This window comes from Oryctolagus cuniculus, chromosome 3 (assembly GCF_964237555.1).
Source record: "Oryctolagus cuniculus chromosome 3, mOryCun1.1, whole genome shotgun sequence".
Classification (NCBI taxonomy): Eukaryota; Metazoa; Chordata; class Mammalia; order Lagomorpha; family Leporidae; genus Oryctolagus; species Oryctolagus cuniculus.
The window spans coordinates 147,458,722-147,480,222 of NC_091434.1; the positions used below are offsets into that span (position 1 = coordinate 147,458,722).

Genomic DNA, 21,501 nt, shown 5'->3' on the forward strand with positions numbered 1-21,501 from the left:
ATTTGAAAGGCAGAGTTACAGAGAGGCAGAGAGAGGGAGGGAGGGAGAGAGGGGAAGAGAGAGAGAGAGAGAGAGAGAGAGAGAGAGAGAGAGACAGGGGAGTCTTCCATCCGTTGGTTCACTCCCCAAATGGTCGCAACTGCCAGAGCTAAGCTGATCCGAAGCCAGGAGTCAGGATCTTCCTCTGGGTCTCCCATGGGGGTGCAGGGGCCAAAGGACTTGGACCATCTTCCACTGCTTTCCCAGGCCACAGCAGAGAGCTGGATTGGAAGTGCAGCAGTTGGGACTTGAACCAGCGCCTATATGGGATGCCGGCATTGCAGGCAGCGGCCCATCCACTACACCACAGCGTCAGCCATGAGGTAGTAAGATATTAATTTTAGTTATATTGTAAGCTTCTATTAATTATATAGGTCTAAAATATCTTTTTATATGTTCATTTTATTAATTTATTCATCTATTTAAAATAAGCTGATAAATGAGCTTATTAAATGTTTTATTAACTTTTTATTTCTTGGAAGCAAGGAAAAATGGAAAAAATATACAGGTAGTTTAAATACCTAGACTGTATAGCATAATCAAGTGATGTCATAATATGTTAAAGAGGACACAGTTCTGTGATGACAACATCATGTAAGCTGGGAGGAGTACACGTGGCTGAGTGCTGTGTGGAAAGAGGGAAAAGATACTGATCCTCCTCAGCTGGTGAGTTGTGTATGGAGCGACTGCTCAAATAATGGAGTCACAGTTGACACCAGTCACCACAGGACAGGGGATACAGGGGATGCCAGGAAACAGCCAAGCTGGAATTCTGCATTCAGGCGAGTTATCATCGCACCTAACCTTTGAAATGCAGAGTTTCCAGTCCCCCTGCTCTTCCAATGTCCTTCATTCACTCTTGCCCCGAAAGCATGTGGAGAACTCTGCGTGAAACACGGTGGCAGGGGTGGGGAAGGGAGAATAAATGGGGTTTGTGTACGAGTTCCCAAAGGCTGGTTTGAGTCCAGCTGCTCCACTTTTGATCAAGCTCTCTGTGCTTGGGCCCCTGCAACCCACATGGGACACTCCGATGGAATTCCTGGCTCTTGGCTTCAGCCTGGCCCAGCCCTAGCAGTTCCCACCATTTGGGGATTGAACCAGTGGATGGAAGATCCCTCTCTTTCTCTTTCTCTGTAACTCTGCCCTTCATATAAATAAAGAAAATATTAAAGAAAATTGACTGTAATTAACTCCTCAGAGAACAAACCTGTATAAGAAAAGAAATACACCAGGTTGCCTATCTGTACATAATATTTACATAGTTAGAGCAATAAAAACACATTATTTTTCCAGATACAATTGTGATGCAGTTATGTTAAGAAGACTCCAATCAAGGAGACGGTGAAAAGAGGTAAATCCTCGCCCTCCATAACTGGAAATTAATATGTAATACCTAAGACTGGGAACAGTCAAAGAATGCTTGTCCAGCATGCTAGTAAGAAATACAGAGGCAAGGAAGAGAAGAAAGAGCCGCAGAGTTAAAAGAATTTGTATTGTCAAAAATTTTGACTATTTAAACTATTTATATATATATATATATAGTAAATTTTCAGAAGAAAATTTTAAAAGATTCAAAAGTAAAATTTCCACTTATGCTTTCCATGTTAGTAAACCCCAAACTAAAATACAGTCCAAATATCTCTCTGAAAATGTGCTTTTTTGACATTCCCATTGCATATTTCATAGGTAGCTCTAACTTTATTTCTTCTTCCTCAGGCTTACCCACTCCTCTTCCTCCTTCTCCACCTTCTCTTTCTTCCCCTGTTTTTTGTTCATGCAGGAAATGGCACCATTATTCAGCCAGTCACCCAGATCAGAAAAGGAAATGTCATGCTTCTCTGATTTCTGCCAGCAAATCACTGATTCTTTTTGACTCTCCATCTTTTTTTCAAAATGTATTTACTTTTATTTATTTGAAAGGCAGAGAGACAGAAACAGAGAGAGAGATCTTCTGAGTACTGGTGCACTCTCCCAATGCCTGCAATAGCTGGGGCTGGGCCAGGCTAAAGCTAGGAGGCAGGCATAAAATCCAGGGCCCTTTGTGAGTGGCAGGGATTCAAGTCCTTGAGTTAATGCCTGCTGCCACCCCAGGTGTGCATTAACAGGAAGCTGGAATCAGGAATGGAGTTTGGACTTGAACCTGGTCACTTCCAATATGGGATGGAAATGTTCCAAGCAGTGTCTTTTTTTTTAAGATTTATTTTTATTTTATTTGAAAGAGTTATATAGAGAGAGAGGAAGGAAGAAGGGGGGGGAGAAAGGACAGAGAAAGAGAGAGAGAGAGAGGGAGAGAGAATCTTCCATCCTCTGGTTCAGTCCCTAAATGGCCACAATTGCTGGGGCTGTTCCAGGCTGAAACCAGGAACCAAGAGCTTCTTCCGGGTCTCCCATGTGGATGCAGCGGCCCAAGCACTAGAGCCATCCTCTGCTGCTCTCCCAGGCGCATTAGCAGGGAGCTGGATTGGAAGTGAAGCAACCAGGTCTCAAATGAGTGCCCATATAGAATGCTAGCTCAGTCCCCCCAAGCAGTGTTGTAACAGCTTTGCTACACACCTGTTCTAGATTTCACCCTTTTACAGTACCTAAATCAATTTTCTTTTCTCCATTTTTGCTGATTCTAAATTAGTTCTGGTATTACTAAATTTCTTGCAGTTATTTGTGTATGTGCCAAGTATTTTTTTTAATTATTACTTTTAAAGGTTTATTTATTTGTTTGAAAATCAGAGTTACAGGGTGGGGAGAGAGGAAGAGAGAGAGAGAGAGAGAGAGAGGGAATCTTCCATCCGTTGGTTCACTCTCCAAGTGGCTGCTACAGACAGGACTGGGCCAGGTCAAAACCAGGAGCCAGAAGCTTCTTCCAGGCCTCCCACATGGGTAGCAGGAGTCCAAGAATGCAGGTCATCTTCCGCTATTTTTTCCAGGCCATTAACAGGGAGCTGGATTGGAAGTGGTGCAACTGTGACACAAACCAGCACCCATGTGGGATGCTGGCATGCAAGTGGTGGCTTTGTCCAGTATGTCACAATGTTTTTCCCTCTTTAATCATTTTTTAAAAATTATATATGTATCTATTATGTGAGCATTTTCATTTTATTCAACAGAGAGAAGAGAGAGAGGAGAGGGAGAGGGAAAGGGAGAGGGAGATAGAGAGAGGAGAGAGAGAGGGAGAGGGGGAGAGAGAGAGAGAGAGAGAGAGAGAGAGAGATTTTCCATCCATTGGTTCACTCCCCAGATGCCAATAACATCTGGGCCAGGCCAAAGCCAGGAGAGCCAGAAGCTCAACCCCGTTCTCCCATGTAGATGATAGGGACCCAAGTGTTTGAGCCACCACCTGCTGTCTCACAGGGTGTACATTAGCAGGAAACTGCATCAAAAGTGAAGGAGCAGGGACTCAAACCAGGTACTCCAATATGGGATGCGAGAGTTCTGGGTGGCAACTTAACCCCTGTGCCAAATGCCTTCCCCTCTCTTCATTTTGGTTCTAATCACAAACTGGTTCTTTGGCTTGGACCAGTTTTCTTTCTCTTTTAGGGATCAATGAGAGCATTGAATCTTTCAGAGTTCTCCGTGACATTTTCATCCCAATGCTCATCTTACCCTAGACATCTTATCTGTGCCTTTCATAATGTTTGACACATAGAAGAGGCTTACTTTGTTTCAGGAATGAATAAATGAATAGACTGAATGAATATTAATCAATTCAAAGAGTATGGGTGTGATTTCTTCATCACTGACCGGGAGTCACTTCTAGGTTACTAAGGTTTAGGTGAAATATCAGTTCCACCTAGATTCTGTGCCACCTAGAAAATTCTTAAACTACTTTTTTTTAATATTGAGAAATCCAAATGTTCTTGCCATCATGTGCAAATTCAAGCATCAGGGCTTTTCCTTAAACTAGGAAACTACCTGTCAGTATAGATATTTTCTTTAGCACTTGGATATTGTCAGAGAAAAGTCTTTCTTCTGTAGGAGATGTCTGGAGAGGTTAAACTCAATGGAAGAGGACCGTTGGCCTAAAACACATCACTCGGAGAGTGAACTACTCCTTTCCCCTTGCCTCTCTTAGCTGAGCAACTGTCAGTTTTCCAGAAAGGAGCTCACCCCTTGCTCTGTTAGAATGTCAGAGAGATGCATATTCATCTGAGACTGCTAGGGACAGGGTGAACTTGGGTGGCTACACTGTACTGCATTTATTTTTAGATAACATTTATTTTAAGATAAAGAATTTCTTCTTCACATTAGGAGATAGCCTTGACAGCTCTGGGGGTAAACAGCCACAAAAGGCACAAGAAAAAAATCTTACTAGTGCTAAGTTCAAGAATTGAAAATGAAAGGATTGTATACAAGAAACATAATTACCTTTGTCATTGTTAGAACTTTCTAGTAGGTAGGTATACAACTAGAACAAATCTATTTTAATATTTCTTCATATATTTAGATATGGAGGTGACAAAATAAGATCATGCTGTTATGTACTTTCCATATATATATATATATATATATTTCTGTGAATGTGATGAGTAGAAAAAAATTAACTGGTATATCAAATTCATATATTTTATCCTGGTTCAGTCCTCCCTTTGTGACCTTGAAAAATTATTTATGCGATTTAAAGTACAGTTTCACTTTCTACAAAATTAATGTTTTGCCAAATACAATTCCTTAAAAATATCAAATTAATTTAAATGGAAGAATTTCATAACTGTAAGCATTCTTTATAGGTGAAGAATTTTATTTCTTTTTTAAATTTTTTGACAGGCAGAGTTGGACAGTGAGAGAGAGAGAGACAGAGAGAAAGGTCTTCCTTCCGTTGGGTCACACCCCCCCCCCCCCCAATGGCTGGTACGGCCAGCGCACTGCACCGATCTGAAGTCAGGAGCCAGGTGCTTCCTCCTGGTCTCCCATGTGGGTGCAGGGCCCAAACACTTGGGCCATCCTCCATTGCCTTCCCAGGCCACAGCAGAGAGCTGGACTGGAAGAGGAGCAACCGGGACAGAATCTGGTGCCCCAACTGGGACTAGAATCCGGGGTGCTGGCACAGCAGGTGGAGGATTGGCTTAGTGAGCCACGGCGCCGGCCCAGAATTTTATTTCTTACAAAATACACTCTATGTTTACTATAGAAAGTTCCAAGCATAGCTGTTAGCTGGTTAGACTATTTTTACTTAATTTACTTAAATGGTTTACTTTAATGGAATTTACTTAAATGGTTTCTTTGAGGTTATGAGTTTACCGTGTCATTCTGTGAAAGCAGCATCAATTCTCCTCTAGAATAGGTCAGGGACATGCTTTGTAAAAGGCTTGATACTATGGTCAGAAGTTAGGATATTCATTGGCTAAAAAAAACCAGGAAGGATGGGTGCTGTGGCATAGTGGGTTAAGTCACTGCCTGGGACACCAGCATTCCCATATGGGTGCTGGTTCGTATCCCAGCTGCTCCACTTCCAATCCAGCCCTCTGCTAATAGCCTAGAAAGCAGCAGAAGGTGGCCCACATGCTTGGGCCCCTCCTACCCATGTGGGAGAACTGGAAGAAGCTCCTGAATCCTGGATTTAGCCTGGCCCTGCTCAGGCCATTACAACCATCTGGGGAGTGAACCAGCAGATAAAAGATTTCTCTCTCTCTGTCTCTCTCTTTCCTTCTGCAACTCCTTCAAATAAATAAATAAAAATAAAAGCAATAGGATAGTTTGAATTCATTATTTCATTCACATCTATTATTTTTGTAAAACATTTGGGCTACTGCTAAATACATAGCTTTATGTTAGGTGTTGAGGAAAAAAACATGAATATCACCCAGCCTTTGCCATCTAGCTATGCACCGTCTAGTAAGAGCACAGGCAGCCATCTTTTGTAATAAAACACTCCATATGCTATCAAGTGTCATGAAATCACACACAGAGAAGAGGTAATTAACATTGTATGGGGGAAGAACAGACAGGTCGAGAAATGCTTCCCAGAGCGAGGTTTGGAATGTGAATGAGTAAAGTCAAGAGTGTGAAGACTGGGCAAGGTCTGGAGTGAAGATTGAGTAGGGCAGAAGGAGATTAGGGGGGTTCAGGTTTACAAAGAGAAAACTTGACGGCTAGAGGAGAAAGGGAGACAGCTGATGGAGCACATCTTACCACAACTTTTGAACCTAAATTTTATTCTGCAGATATTGAGCTATCCTTTAAGAGTTCTAAACAGGGAAGCATCCTAATCAGATTGTACAGGGAAGAAGTTCCATTGTGAAGAAGCCAAAATTAGGATGATGGGAGGTTATTGCAACGTATTTGGGAAATGTTGAAGCTGTGAAATAAAATGATTTTCATGGGGGTAAAGACCTGGGTTGATCTTGGAGAATATTTTACAGGTATAATGATAGAATGAAGAAGAAAAATGATAGGGAAGTCAAGATCTAAGGTAATTGTTAGGTTTGGATTTGGGCAACAAGTGGAGTGGTGGTTATAAGCTGCAAGCCAATAGGCAGGTTTAAGGTATGAGATATTAATGGTTGGAAATGAGTTTAGTTTAAGAAATGAAAAAGGTTTTCTAAACTGTTACCTTTAGAAGATTTCATTAAGATCATCCACATAAGTTTGACCTCTGTTGATAACTAACAGGGATGAGAGATGGAGAAATATTAAAGCTCTCATCATCTTATAAAGCTGATAGTCAGCTTTGTGGGTGTTGGTGAAGGAGTTTAAAAATAAGACTGCTGGATGTGGAGAGCCTGAAGAAGGATTCTGTCTGTATTTCTGACAACTGCCATCAGGTCATGATCCATTGACAACCTTGAAATAAAACTCTCATGATGTTGAAATATTTTCCTCCATTGAAATATTAATTCTGTTGTGTCACTGATTAATCACATATGCATAGCAAAATTATGTCAAGATAATGTTAGCATAACATTTCAAAAAGCATTTGTTTATTTTTCATCTACTTGGAAGGCAGAGTAACAAAGGCAGGGAGAGAGAGAGACAGAGACAGAGAGAGGTATCCCATCTGCTGGTTCATTCTTCAAACACCTACAACAGCCAGGATTGGGGGCCAGGCTGAGCCAGGAGCCAGGAACTACATTTGGGTCTTGCATATGCATGGTATAACTTGCATATAGCACTTGAGCTATTATCCATTGCCTCTCAGGATGCATTAGCAGGAATCTGGATCAGAAGCAGGGTGGTTAGAACTGGAACCAGAACTCTGACATAGGATACAGGTATCTCAAATGGTAGGTTAACCTGCTGCACCAACAATGCCCACCCATAGAATAAAATTTTAACATAAAAATTCCTATGTATAAATTATGTATCTCTCATAATCCCATATGAGTCCTGGCTGCTCCACTTCTCATCCAGTTCCCTGCTAATGTGCCTGGGAATGCAGTGGAGTACTTGGGCCCCTGCACCCACATGGGTGACCTGGAAGAAGCTCTGGGCTCCTGGCTTTGGCCTGGCCAAAGCAGCCATTTGTTGCAGCCATCTGGGGAGTGAACCAGCGGATGATCTTTCTCTCTCTCTCTTGCTCTCTCTCTCTTTCTCTGTAACTCTGCCTTTTAAATAAATAAATAAATCTTAAAAAAATAGCTGGCAAACTAATATCAAATTGGTGACATGTATCTGTCTAGACAATTTGTTTAGCATTTTAGCTGATAAGGATATCCAATTTTATCCATGTATATCCAGTTTAATAAACAGTTTACTTGTCACATGGGATGCACATATGATCACTTTTTTTTCTTTTCATAAGGAATAGTACAGCATGGTCTTAACATTTGACAAATGACTTCAAAATTCTAGCTCAAGGATGAATTTTTGGCCTTGATTTGGTTCTGTCTCTTCAAGAAAAAATGGATAATGTTTGCGTATATTCTAATGAGTAGAGCCCAGTGGTGTCCATAGGCTGTGGCTTGCCATTACCTGAGTTAAAGACTGTTTGATGAAATGTGGATATCTGAAAATAGTTAATAGAATTGCTGGTACATTTTTATTTCTAGATATGTGCTTTAATGAAATATTACAGAAATTAAACTCCATATATTAACTGTAGATGTGTCTGGAAAATGTTATAACTTTTGATAAATTTCATGCTTGCTTATTTCTACTCAAAGTCAGAGAGGGATTGCTGGCTAATGAAGAGGACTGGACCGCAGCTGAATTGCGATGCTATGAATGCTGCAGTTTTCACTTCTGGATGGGAATGGTGCTTCCGATTCCTTGACTCCTTTTCAGAATGTACACATTTTTTTCTAAATCACTCCCTGGACAGAAAAAAATGTTTGTAAATGCTTCACCAAGTCTTCCAGGAACATAAGCAAGTTACAGAGAGGTTTTGGTGGGATTGGATCGGGTCACTCAATGTTCAACATCGATGTAATGATCTACAAGGAGCCCTGACCCCACAGCCCTCTCATCTGTGTAACTGGAGAAGTGACCATACCCAGAGGCAGGGAACAACCCCATGAAGAAAATTAAGTATCACTCCACTCTCAGTCATCTAAGGTCGCACTAATCCAGACACTGAGAGTCCACGTTGGGCTCCTCCTGGTCCTAGTCTGATGTCAGCATGACTGCTACTGTTTATTATTGAGACTTTTTATTCTGCTCCAGGAGATTTGGTCTCAATGAGTTGTCCTTCAGCTCTGAGTCTGATCTCAGTAACCTGATTGGCTCCCACTTGTTCTATGGTCAGGGTTCTTCTCTCGGGACCGTAGGCTTCCTTGCAAGCCCTAGCCTCAAAATGAAGGCACTGCTACCTCCTTGCACCTCCGGAAACTACATTCTCCCTGTCTTCCCAGGTCTCTGCAGTCTCAGTAATGTCAGCATCTTTAGTGCAGGGCCTAACTCTGAAATGATGCTCTCCTGATGTCTATCCATCATCAGGGGCCAGGACATGGGTACATTTTCTGGGTTGGAAAATATTATGAATGTTTCAGCCAAAAGTCACTGTTGAATATATTTTGTTTTTGTAGTTGTCACATTCTTCCCAAACTTGAAGTTGAAATGCCCTTTAGCCTGTGGGATAGTACTAAGTGTTTGATGTATATTTAAATCTTTAACTGAAAAAGTAACTTGACGATCTTGAATTTACCTGAAGTTTTCAGATTTTACTGGATTGTAGGATCTCAGACTCCTGGTGATAAGGAGGGGGCAATTCTGGATGATTGCATTTTCCTCTTTGCAGTCCACACAGACACAGGGGGCCTGTCAACTTTCACTGTTGCCAATTATTCTGCTAATTGGATCCCAAGTCTATTGGCAAGACTGCACCTTGGCCTGTAGCATGAAGAATGCCCATTCCCCAGGGATGGCTGTTTGATGAGGAGTTACTTTCTATCTTTTACCAATCTGGACATTGATGACTATAGGGCTCAAGTGACTTACTTCAAGTGACAGGACTCCATGGTCAATCAATGCCAAAGTGGAAGCTAAAATGAATGCTAGCGATTCAGCCAGTGACCACAAATCAAAGTGACTGAATCTATTTATCACATCCAATTCTGCTACAGGAAATAGGCTTGATGAAATGCAATAACTTCACCCACCCAGAAGCAACCTCATCACCTTCATGTTTTTTCTTTCAAAAAATTTCCATACAGAAAACTAGTGGTTGACCTCATTTGCTCACTTAAGTGAGAACAATATTAGTATTCCATTCACCAAGTATTAGCAAGGTAATCACATATGTTAATATGCACTAATAGACATTTTGTATCTTGTACTCATTATGCACTTTTGTTAATTATTAGCGTGATGAATGTAATATGTATCCTTGCAAAGAGCTTTTACAATTATGCAGATGCATTAGTCAGCTTTCTGTTGTTTCTACAATGAAATACCCAAGGCCGTTAGCTCGCAAGAGTTATAGTAAGAGAAGAGGTATATATAGCTCACAATTCCGGATGCTGAAATTCTGAACAGCATAGCACAGGCTCAGCGAAGGTGGTATACCTCATGGTGCAGACGGCCATGATGGAAGTATGAACAGCAAAAGGACCATATAGGGGCCAGGAAGCAGAGCGATAAACTAGGTGGGGTCCCACAATCCTCTTTGAATTTATGTCCCAGATGACCCAAGGATGCCTCACCAGACCCTTCCTCTTAAAAGTCTGTACTACCTTCCAAGACTGCCAGTCTGGACACAAAGCCTCCAGTCACAATCATTCAAACCACACCTAAACCTAGCAGTAGGCAATGGAAAACACTTTTTACTGGCTACATTTTAGAAAAGTCTCTCTGCTACATTTTCCGACATATGCAAATGCATTATATAACAACCATCATCTTAGATGTATATTATGCAATGGGGTCATTGTTTAAGAGCTGAAAATACCACATAGATGAGTATAAAGTTTAGATTAAAAATGTTTCAGGAAATGCCAACACTTTCAATTCCCCAAGTGCCTCAGCTTCATCAGGATCGGGTCTGCAGTAGGATACCCAAGGACAATTGAGGGAATGCTGTTTATCTACCTGGAGAGGATTCATTACCTGAGACATTATCTGACATGAAAACAGATGTACTCCTGTCACTCCTTTGACCTCTCTAACAAGATGAACAGCTAGGCTGATACATTTATTGATCAGAGCAAAACCCATTCCACCGGAAACAGATAATAGATGCACATGGGTGTGGATGAGGGTTTAACATCTGTTCCAAGTAGACTGACTATTAATCTGGAATCTGAAACAATCCTCTTGCTTCTTGGCAGTGCTGCCTTTTGTTGTAGGTATACAGAAGAAAGTTCTGTTTATAGTGGGCAATATTTTATGAATATGGGTAATGGTATATGAAACTTATAAATTAAGTGTGTCAAATATGCTCTGTATGCCAAATGTGTTGAATATTGAAAGTATTTATCTTTTTGCAATTAGTTGCTTCTGCTTTTCTTTCGAAAGGTAGCATGAAGTATTTGTGAATGTTAGTGGGTACTTCTTGAATAATTAATTCAGGTATTCGTTCATCATTACTGATATTTATACTATTTATATAACACTCTTACTGAAAGTGTTACATTATTAAAATGTTAAAATAAAGGCTTACACTGATGAGATACAAATGAGTAGGAAACTATTTATGTTAGCTAAGAGCAATTTCATTGACTAATTAGTTCTAAACTCTTTGCAAGTCCTTATTTTTCATGGTCCCCAAGGATTCAAAGAAAGAAAGCAGCTAATAAATATGCAGGCTCAAAAAAAGTTCATAGAAAATGAGCATTATGCTAGATATATGTATGGATTTCAAATAATGTTTACAGCAAAATAAACATCTGTATATTCCACTTCCACAAACTTTTAGAAGCCCTTGTGTGTGTGTGTGTGTGTGTGTGTGTGTATGTGAGATTAAACTTTCTGACCATCCAATCAGTGTTATAACTGGTAAGAATATTGCGTGTTTACTGAGGCAAAAAAATTATATCAAGAATACATGAATCAATCAATGGATTTTCAAAATGATTTCACAGAACAGCTTTTGTGCCAACTCATATGCTATAAATATTAGATGCACCAAACTGAAATTACTTTTTTCCCATAGAGATTTACTGACAGATCCAAATCCCTCAACATTCTAAATGTAGACTTTATGCAATGATAAATCTTATTAACTCGCCCCTGTCACTTGATTCATTATCTTTCCCGCAGAGCTATATTCTTTTATTAGATATCACAATGAGAGGAAAGTTCTCAACTTGTCTAGTCGCTTAATTAAAAGTCTCAATATAAATGATTGCAAATTTATTTTAAATGAAAATATATATACTTATAAAGACGATACCCTTTTTAAAAAGATTTATTTATATATTTGAAAGTCAGAGTTACACAGAGAGAGAAGGCTAGGCAAAGAGAGAGAGGGAGAGAGGTCCTCCATCTTCTGGCTCACTCCCCAGTTGGCTGCAACAGCCGGAGCTGCGCCGATCCGAAGCCAGGAGCCAGGAGTTTCTTCCGGGTCTCCCATGTGGGAGAAGGGGCCTAAAGACTTGGGCTATCTTTTACTGCTTTCCCAGGCCATAGCAGAGAGCAGGATCTGAAGTGGAGCAGCCGGGACTCGAACTGGTGACCATATGGGATGCCGGCCCTGGAGGTGGCTGCCTTACCCGCTATGCCACGTGCTGCCCCCCAAAATAATACTCTTTAGACAAAAAAAATTATGGAAATTTGGACACATTTTTGAAAATCAATTTTTGGACTTTTCCATCAGTGTCCAATTATTCCAATTTTTTAAACAGTATATTAATTTGGAAGTATAAAATCTGTTGCATAGGACCACAATTGTGAAAACTGACCACACAAAGCCATTTCTTCCCTGTGTGTGTCAAACACACTTGTGGCATAGCCACTTTTATTCATGTCTTTCAGATTCTTAAGTATTGAGGTTTGACTTACAATTGCTTGAACTACAGTGCTGGCTGAGAATGTTGGAAGTTGTAGAAGGAACTGATTAGAAAGAATGCTGTATCTTTCATATGGAGAGATTTTGCTCTTATGACCAATGAGATGTGGCATCTTGATGTCCTGTAGAAAAATCAGAACACGGTTTTGTTTCTATTTCTCATTTGATTTTTTTAAAAGATTTATTTATTTATTTGAAAGGCAGAGTTACAGAGGGGCAGAGGCAGAGACAGAAAGAGAGATCTTTCATCCTCTGGTTCACTCCCCAAATGGCCACAATGGCTGGAGCTGTGCTGATCTGAAGCCAGGAGCCAGGAGCTTCTTCAGGGTCTTGCAATGTGGGTGCAGGGGCCCAAGGACTTGGGCCATCTCCCACTGCTTTCCCAGGCTATAGCAGAGAGCTGGATAGGAAGTAGAGCAGCTGGGGCTCAAACCGGTGCCCTCATGGGATGCCGGCATTGCAGGCGGTGGCTTTACCTGCTACGCTACAGCAACAGCCCCATCATTTGATCTTTATAATAAACAGGTAGGTGAATGAAGATACGATTTATTAACACTGATTAGCAAATAAGGAACTGAAGCAGAGTCTGAGAGAGACTTGTTCAAGGTCACATTCTGAGCAGCTGTAGCACAGACTCATCTGCTCTTTTGATTTCAATTCTAGCATCTTTTCTGTCATGCTAACCTGTTCGGACAGTCAACTTTCAAATATGGAGCATCTGCCTTATGTTAATCAGAAAGCACTTAGGGTGTGGATGCTCAGCCTAGCAGTCAGATACCTGTGCCCCACATTGGAGTACCTGGGTTTGGACACTGGCTCTGGCTTCTGATCCAGCTTCTTGCTAATGCACACCCTGGGAGGCAGCAGTGAAGGCTCAAGTACAGCGGCTCCCTACTATCTAAGTGGGACACCTGGGTTGAGCTCATGGTTTGTGGTTTCAGACAGCCCTAGCCCCTGCCATTACAGGCATTTGGGGAGTGAATTGGCAATTGGGAGCTCGCTCTCTCTCCCTCTCTCCCCCCTCAAATAAGTTGACTCATTTTTAAACAAAAGCACTGAATTACTGCTCTTGCTTCGTCATAGTCCTCATTTCAGCAATATTCCATCACTTTTAAACATACTAAGCAGATGAAATAATCTAAGATATTTGGAAGTGGATTAAGAAGAGAAATATGGGGACCAGAAAAAAATTCCAGGGTAGTGTAGTACTACAAGGCTAGCTGTTGAAGTATTTGAGATTTATATATTTCCATAATTTGGGAGAAAAATGAATTATTGTCTTTTTAAAAGTTTCTCCTTTACCAGCCTTTTGAAAAAAGCTATTTGTTTATGAAATCCTCTGTTGACTTTCTGTTCATCTACACAGATAAAAGGATTTGACTATTATTTCACCACTTTCTTACTTCACGGCCTTATTAATGACAGAATGCAACACCTGGCAAGGCTAGTAGAATGGAGGATGGTAGGCTACAGTGCAGGAAAAACCTCTCCCATAGACTGTATTTCATTGATTGTTGCAGTCATAATTCATATTACCTTTGATTCCACATTCTCAGAGCCTAGCAGATTGTCCTGTACAGAGCAAACAGTCAATATGACTTAATTATTTATGAGTGGGACCGTAAGAAGAGTCATGGAACAGGCAATGGCAGAAGTCAGAAAAACTGAAAGACTGTTTGATTATCCATGGTACAACCATCACAAAATTTGAATTTTGGTCATTTTCTCTTGAGTTGTTTTTCCCCTATTCACACAATATTCATATGCTTTCATAAATTAGACATATGTGTGTGTGATCCTGTGTGTATGTGTGTGTTTATTGTGACAATTCTGCTTGATATTATATGAAGTTGTTTATATGATCATAATCTTCCTAAATAATTGTTTTGTGCCTGCATAGGTCCACTAACAGAATGCAGGAATTTACTTCAACATTTCTCCATTAAGTGGTATTTCATTTGTTTCAATGATCTTGCAATTTTAAAAAATTATTGTCTTTATATGATTAGCACATTTTTGTTTATCAATAAACAATTATATATATTTTTAAAAGATTTATTTATTTGAAAGTAAGAGTTACACAGAGAGAGGAGAGGCAGAGAAAGAGAGAGAGAGAGAGGTCCTCCATCCGATGGTTCACTCCCCAATTGGCTGCAACGGCCAGAGCTGCGCCAAACTGAAGCCAGGAGCTAGGAGCTTTTTCTGGGTCTCCCATGTGGGTGCAGGGGCCCAAGGACTTGGGCCATCTTTCACTGTTTTTTCCAGGCCACAGCAGAGAGCTGGATCGGAAGTGGAGCAGCGGGTCTTGAACCAGCACCCATGTAGGGTGCCGGTGCTTCAGGCCAGGGCATTAACCCGCTATGCCACAGCACTGGCCCCTAAACTATTATATTTTATCTTTGATATAGGATTTCTTTCAGATATTTCATCAACAATGTTTATTGAATGCTTATTCTTTGGCAGACTCTAGTTGACACTAAGAATTTTAAGTTGAAAAGAAAATCCTAACTTTCTATTGGGTATAGAAAAGCCAAAGAGAAACTTTGCTATAATTGGCTGATATACATCATTTTCCCTTTACAAATAAATTGCTATCAAGTAATTCTCATTATTTGACAAAATATAATCCAAGAACTTTCTTTTTGAGTTACATTAGTGCAAAGCAGATAAAGCACTGATTATTACAATGAGTTGAAATAGTCCTGAGCACAGAGGCCCTGAGATAGAAAGCATGGGGTTTTAAGTGATCAATTTCAGTTCACAATTGATCATAATGAAAGGACTAAGAGTCAAAGGGAGCACATAAACAAGTCTAGTACCTGCTAACACTAACCGATAGAATAAATAAAGGGGAGAGTGATCCAACATGGGAAGTGAGATACTCAGCAGACTCATAGAATGGCGGATGTACTAAATAGCACTCTTGCCTCAGAATCAGCCCTAAAGGCATTCGGATCTGGCTGAAAAGCCCATGAGAGTATTTCAGGCATGGAAAGCCAAGACACTCTGGCAAAAAGATCTCTGTGAGTGAGATCTCAGTGGAAAGAACAGGTCTTCAAAGAAGGAGGTACCTTTCTCTGAAGGGAGGAGAGAACTTCCACTTTGACTATGACCTTGTCTAAACAAGATAAGAGTCGGAGAACTCAAGGGGCTTCCATAGCCTTGGAAACTCATGACTGGTGCATAGGGAGATTACTGATACCATAAACAGGAGTGTCAATTTGTAAAGTCAACAACAGGAGTCACGGTGCACTTACTCCTCATGTAGGATCTCTGTCCTTAATGTGCTGTACATTGAGGCTTAATGCTATAACGAGTACTCAAACAGTATATTTCACTTTGTGTTTCTATGGGGGTGCAAACTGTTGAAATCTTTACTTAATGTATACTAAACTGATCTTCTGTAAAAAAAAAAAAAAAAAAAGAAATTATCAACTCCCAACTTGACTCTCACTGGGATTAAACATGACAATAGGTCTGATCTGATTTCATCATCATTTAAAAAAAAATCATCTATTATTTTTCACTTTATGTTTCTGTGTGGGAGCAAACTGTTGAAATCCTTACTTAATGTATACTAAGCTGATCTTCTGTATATTAAGATAATCGAAAATGAATCTTGATGTGAATGGAAGGGGAGAGGGAGTGGGAAAGGGGAGGGTTGTGGGTGGGAGGGACGGTATGGGGGGGAAGCCATTGTAATCCATAAATCGTACTTTGGAAATTTATATTCATTAAATAAAAAAAAAATAGAAAAAAAAGAAAGCATGGGGTTTTAATGGCTGATGTCAAACGACCCATTTGGTAAATATGAAATGCAAAATACAGTATAAAATACAAATGATTTACAGTCTCTTTCCTTTTACAAAACTACTAAGTCTTCTTTTGTGACATTAGATTAAAATGATTTTTTTTTTTTGCCTGTGTGATTTTCTTTGTTTCCACAATGTTAGCATCTATCACATCTATTTGACATAAATACCATCAGCATTCTATTCATGTCATCCAATGATCACTTTTAGGACATTGCAGTTTGAAAAGCTAGGATAATTATGTTGCATATTAAAGTCCATGGCTCTATCTTGGAACCCATTGGAGCTAATACTTAATATTTCTCTGACAGTTTATGATTTACAAAACACATTCAGTATAAAAATGTTTTGAAGTGTGCAACAAGGCATGGGAGGGAGAGATGATGAATCAGTCCTCACTCAGGAATAGGGTCATGGTAAGGGAGCCGTTAGTCTAACAAAACTCGTGACTCCTAAACAACATTTATCATAAAATTCATCTCCACCTATCTTCCATGTTTTCTGTCCTAGCATCTTTGTGAATCAAAATTTCTCTTCTCTTTGCAATTAACATCTTTCCCACAAATGGCTAATTTCTACCAATTTCCAAATTGCATATCTAATATCTTTTCATAGTTTTCCTTGTCTTTGCTCTGGGCAAATTAATTTCTCTTTTCAGTATGTTTCCAAAGCATTTTGTAATTCCCATTATACCACTTACAAATGATAATATTGCTTTATGCTTTGTCTAGTTTTCTCTCCAAGAATTCAGCAGAGAGGCCGACATCCCTATCATAGTCCCAGCTGCTTCTCTTCTGGTCCAGCTCACTGCTCATGCACCAGGGAAGGCAGCATAAAATGGCCCAAGTGCCTGGGCACCTGCCTCCTATGTGGACACCAGGATGGAGTTCCAGGACCCTGGTTTCTTCCTGGCCCAGCCTCAGCCATTGCGGGCATTTGGGAAGTATACCAGTGGATGGAAAATCTCTTTCTCTCTGTCTCTCCATCTTTCTTTCTGTAATGCTATCTTTCAAATAATAAATAAATAAATAATGAAAAATTAATCTTAAAGAACTCAGCAGAGGGGCCGGTGCCATGGCTCACTGGGTTAATCCTCCGCCTGTGGCGCCAGCATCCCACATGGGTGCCAGGTTCTGGTCCTGGTTGCTCCTCTTCTGGTCCAGCTCTCTGCTGTGGCCCGGGGAAGGCAGTGGAGGATGGCCCAAGTGTTTGGGCCTCTGTACCAGCATGGGAGACCAGAAAGAAGCACCTGGCTCCTGGCTTCGGATCGGCACAGTCCGCCGAGCCTGTGCTGTGTGTGGGGGCAGCCCTGCTGAGGGGACTGGGCATCAGTTTGTGTGTGGAGCAGAGGTGGTTGTGTCTGGCATAGACTCATGGCAGAGTTCCCAGCCCACCCTCTCAGGCCACCCTGCAAGAAGCACTGCAGGCCTTACACTGCTCAGGAAAGCCTGGTGGTTCTTGCCTGGCCTGCTTTCTTCCAAACTTGCCTGGGGCCCAGCCCTGGAAGAAGCAACCATCTGCCGCATTCCAGCCCCTGGGCCTTGGGAGGCCATACACAGGCGGGGACTGCTTTTCCCTTTCTTCCCCATCTTCAGACCATTCTGCCCCTTGCTGCCTGGATTTCTCCTGTGTTGGGTGGAGGTTGGGAGGCAGCACCAGCCTCATTCTTCCTCCCCACCTGTCATTTGTTCCCACCCTCCACGGATGGAGAGTTTGCTGGCATTGATGGCAATAGACTGCTGTTGGGGCTTGTCGCTCCCCCTCTTCGTGGAGGAACGACACTAGACCCTGCATAGGCTTCATATCCGAGTCACGGCACCATTATGTTGCTCCCCGTCTTCGTGGAGGAACGACACAGGACCCTGCGTTGTTCTTTTGTCTGCTCGGCCCTTCCCGGGTTTGCTGCTGGTTCTTCCCGGGTTGGCTACCGTCCCTTCCACCTCCGTGGAAGGGCGGTTCCCCCTGCCACTTTCCCCACTTCCGTGGGGGAGCGGCACACCACCGGCCGGCTCTCTCGGGGGCTGCTCAGGTGTTCCTCTTAGATGTTCCTGGTGCATGTTGTCTCTCTCCTCCTTTATAGTCCTCTTCCATCAATCTCAACTCTGCTACCCACACGCCGAGTACGCTGCTCTCCTTCAATCAGGAGCAGGTCCTGCTGTTTATTGGTTGAACTGGAGGCAGCTGTGTAGAAGCTGTTTCCTCCTCTCCCAGCGCCATATTGTGGGAGAGCAGATGCATAAAATAAGTCTTAATTCGAGTAACAGTCTAGTCCGAGTTGCTCCCAGTTGCTCCCCACAGGGCTTCTCCCTTCACCCAGTGGTGGACGGGTCCCTACCTGTTCCTCCCTGCTGCTCTAGGGTGCAGGCCAAGGTCAAGAGGGCTATAGACACCTGTGCTTGTAGGGGTTGCACCAAGCTCCTGGCCTTTGCCCTCCCAGACCCCCAATTGAGAGGGGGCTGTTCCCCATTCCATGATAAGGGACAACTCCTCAGGCTGGCTCCTGGCATCAGGAGCTGTGAGTAGCCACCACCTCATCCCCCAGCATGCCCTCCCCTCCTCTGAATCTGCAAGAAAAAGTCCTGGAGCCCCTTGGTAGGGACACAAAGGAGGGAAAACTGTAGAATAAAATGCCGGGGTTTGTGAATAGTCGGTGGTGAGGTTGGGGCAGAGATGATTTTTCATTTTAATTCCTCCCTGTGTAAACTCTCCCTCTGAAGTATAGGAAATGACCAGGAGAGAGTGGCATCCAGCATAGGGCGCCTGTTGTGTTACTTGTTCCATGGCAATAAAATTATTTGTAGATCCTGAAAAAAAATAAGGACTACATCTAAAACATGGAAATACTTATCATGAAATATTGAAAAAGCCAAAGCACATGCTACAAAATCAATCATAGCTGATCAAAAAGATTGAGGTGTTTCTGGAGCTGAAATTTGTTCCTTGTTCTACTTTCCAAGCCTTTCAAAAGAGTTGGTAGAGCAATCAAAATTTACCATGGTGAAAACTGTCTTACAAATGGACACTGATTATCTAATCTTTTATCTTTAGTTTGTTTTTTTTTTTAAACTTTTATTTAATGAATATAAATTTCCAAAGTACGACTTATGGATTACAATGGCTTCCCCCCATACCGTCCTTCCCACCCACAACCCTCCCCTTTCCCACTCCCTCTCCCCTTCCATTCACATCAAGATTCATTTTCGATTATCTTAATATACAGAAGATCAGCTTAGTATACATTAAGTATGGATTTCAACAGTTTGCTCCCACACAGAAACATAAAGTGAAAAATAATAGATGATTTTTTTTAAAATGATGATGAAATCAGATCAGACCTATTGTCATGTTTAATCCCAGTGAGAGTCAAGTTGGGAATTGATAATTTCTTTTTTTTTTTTTTTTTTACAGAGGATCAGTTTAGTATGCATTAAGTAAGGATTTCAACAGTTTGCACCCCCATAGAAACACAAAGTGAAATATATTGTTTGTTGCTGTAACTGGCTGCCCTGGAGGGGTGTGTGAGGTCTGCCCTGGGAGTTAAACACCCTCCAGTGTCAGCCCTGTGAGACCAGGTGGTGAAGACAGTGAAGGTGGCATAAAAATATTATCTTTGCCTCCATATCACTTTAAATGGGCCAAGCAGCCCAAACAGTCTACATGTATCAGCTGAAGTGACCTCATTGTTGGATACAGAAATCTAAATTTCTATTCAGATAAATTACAACCTAGGTATGCTTCAGAAAATAATGTTCACAAGGAATCCTTATAGGTATTTGTTACAAGCCAACTCAACTGATGCATTTAATGTGAATTTGTAAGAAAAATTTGGTTTAAATAATGTCTTTCACTGAACATTTGTGAAGATACCCCTGTGCCAGGTAGTAGTTTTTGAGTTAATCTGAATCATTCAGGGGCTTGTTTTCTGTTCAAGCTCAGCAAGTTTATTACCAATTTCCCCACAACATTGTGCTTATTCTTAGAAACACGTAATAATGACACAATAAGCATTCCGTACTACTTCTATAGATATATTGGTGCCTCATTTGTGCTTTTGCATTTCAGCCATCATCCTCTGATTTCTCTTACTTATTGCTTGCTCCTGAAAAAGAGAGATGCTTCCAGTCGCTGATGGGCTAAGATCTCATAAAACCATGCGTTCCAGGAAATGCATGAAGAACCAAGGGACTGGCCTACTGCTACCCCTTCTACACATCTCAGTTTCTCCTTCACCATCCTCTGTGGCCAGAGGGGAGTGGCCAGGGATGCCATAGGCTCGCACAGGATGACAGAGGGCAGCAGTCCAGATTGGGCCTCAGTCTGAAAAGTGCATGGCACAGACCCTCAGTTGCTAGTGTCACAGAGACGTGGATGCCCCCTGAAAACTCAGCACTCCATTGTAAAACTTCATCTGTCCAGAGAAAAATAAAAACACAATGCTTTCATTTATTGAGTTTTTCATTGAATTCAATAGTGACAAGGTGCTGAGTGAATCCTAATGGAAATTGCCATTTCATTATCTTATCTATAGGTAGCACATTGAACGATAGGAATTCATAGGATCACAAATTTAGGAGAGATGGTCTCTGTTAAATGTATTAGATCCAAATTACCCAAGTGATGTATAATATTTTTATTACCTATGTGCTAATTAAATGAATTGAATTTTTCCTGTAGTTTACTTTAATTACACCTACACTACACATCTCAAATATTGAACTATAGTCAAAAGGTATGAATATATAAATATGTTTTTTTACTGCTCATTTGAAAGCTAATTATTAAATGTCTTCTACAGAAATGCACAATAAATATTTGGCTTTTCAGGTAGAATTGTAGGGTGAGAATACTTGATGAAAGATCATGAAATTTAATTTTTAGTGTAAACATTCATAATAGTCTGCCCATAGCAGCTTTTTTATTGACTTGAAGTTTTAGGAATGATGTAGATGGAATCAGTAATTGGGAGAGAATGGGGACACCTGCCTGGACAGATGGGTCAGCTGAACTATAAGTAAACAGAAAAAATGATTTCACAACTGGATCATCTCTTCATCAATTACATGTGAGATCTCTAGAGTAACAACGTACATGATGGCATAGTTACTTATTCTATGTATTTTATTGAACATCTGGTTTGTAAGAGACATTGAATAAGAAGTCATAATTCAAAAAGACCATGTACCTTTCATTAGAGTCTCATAGTAGGTCTAGGGAGATCTTCCAGCAAATCACTGAAGTATAGTGTCGTTGGCAGTGTAACAGAGTAGTGGAAGTTGG

At 41.1% G+C, this 21,501-nt stretch overlaps 1 long non-coding RNA gene across 1 annotated transcript; it reads left to right on the plus strand.

Moving 5' to 3' along the window:
• The first annotated feature begins 520 nt into the window (after window positions 1-520).
• On the plus strand, window positions 521-20,670 carry LOC103348680 (uncharacterized). The gene is made up of 3 exons (XR_011387413.1): window positions 521-705; window positions 1,333-1,390; window positions 20,287-20,670. It is a non-coding gene; the product is annotated as an uncharacterized lncRNA (long non-coding RNA).
• The last annotated feature ends 831 nt before the right edge of the window (window positions 20,671-21,501 follow it).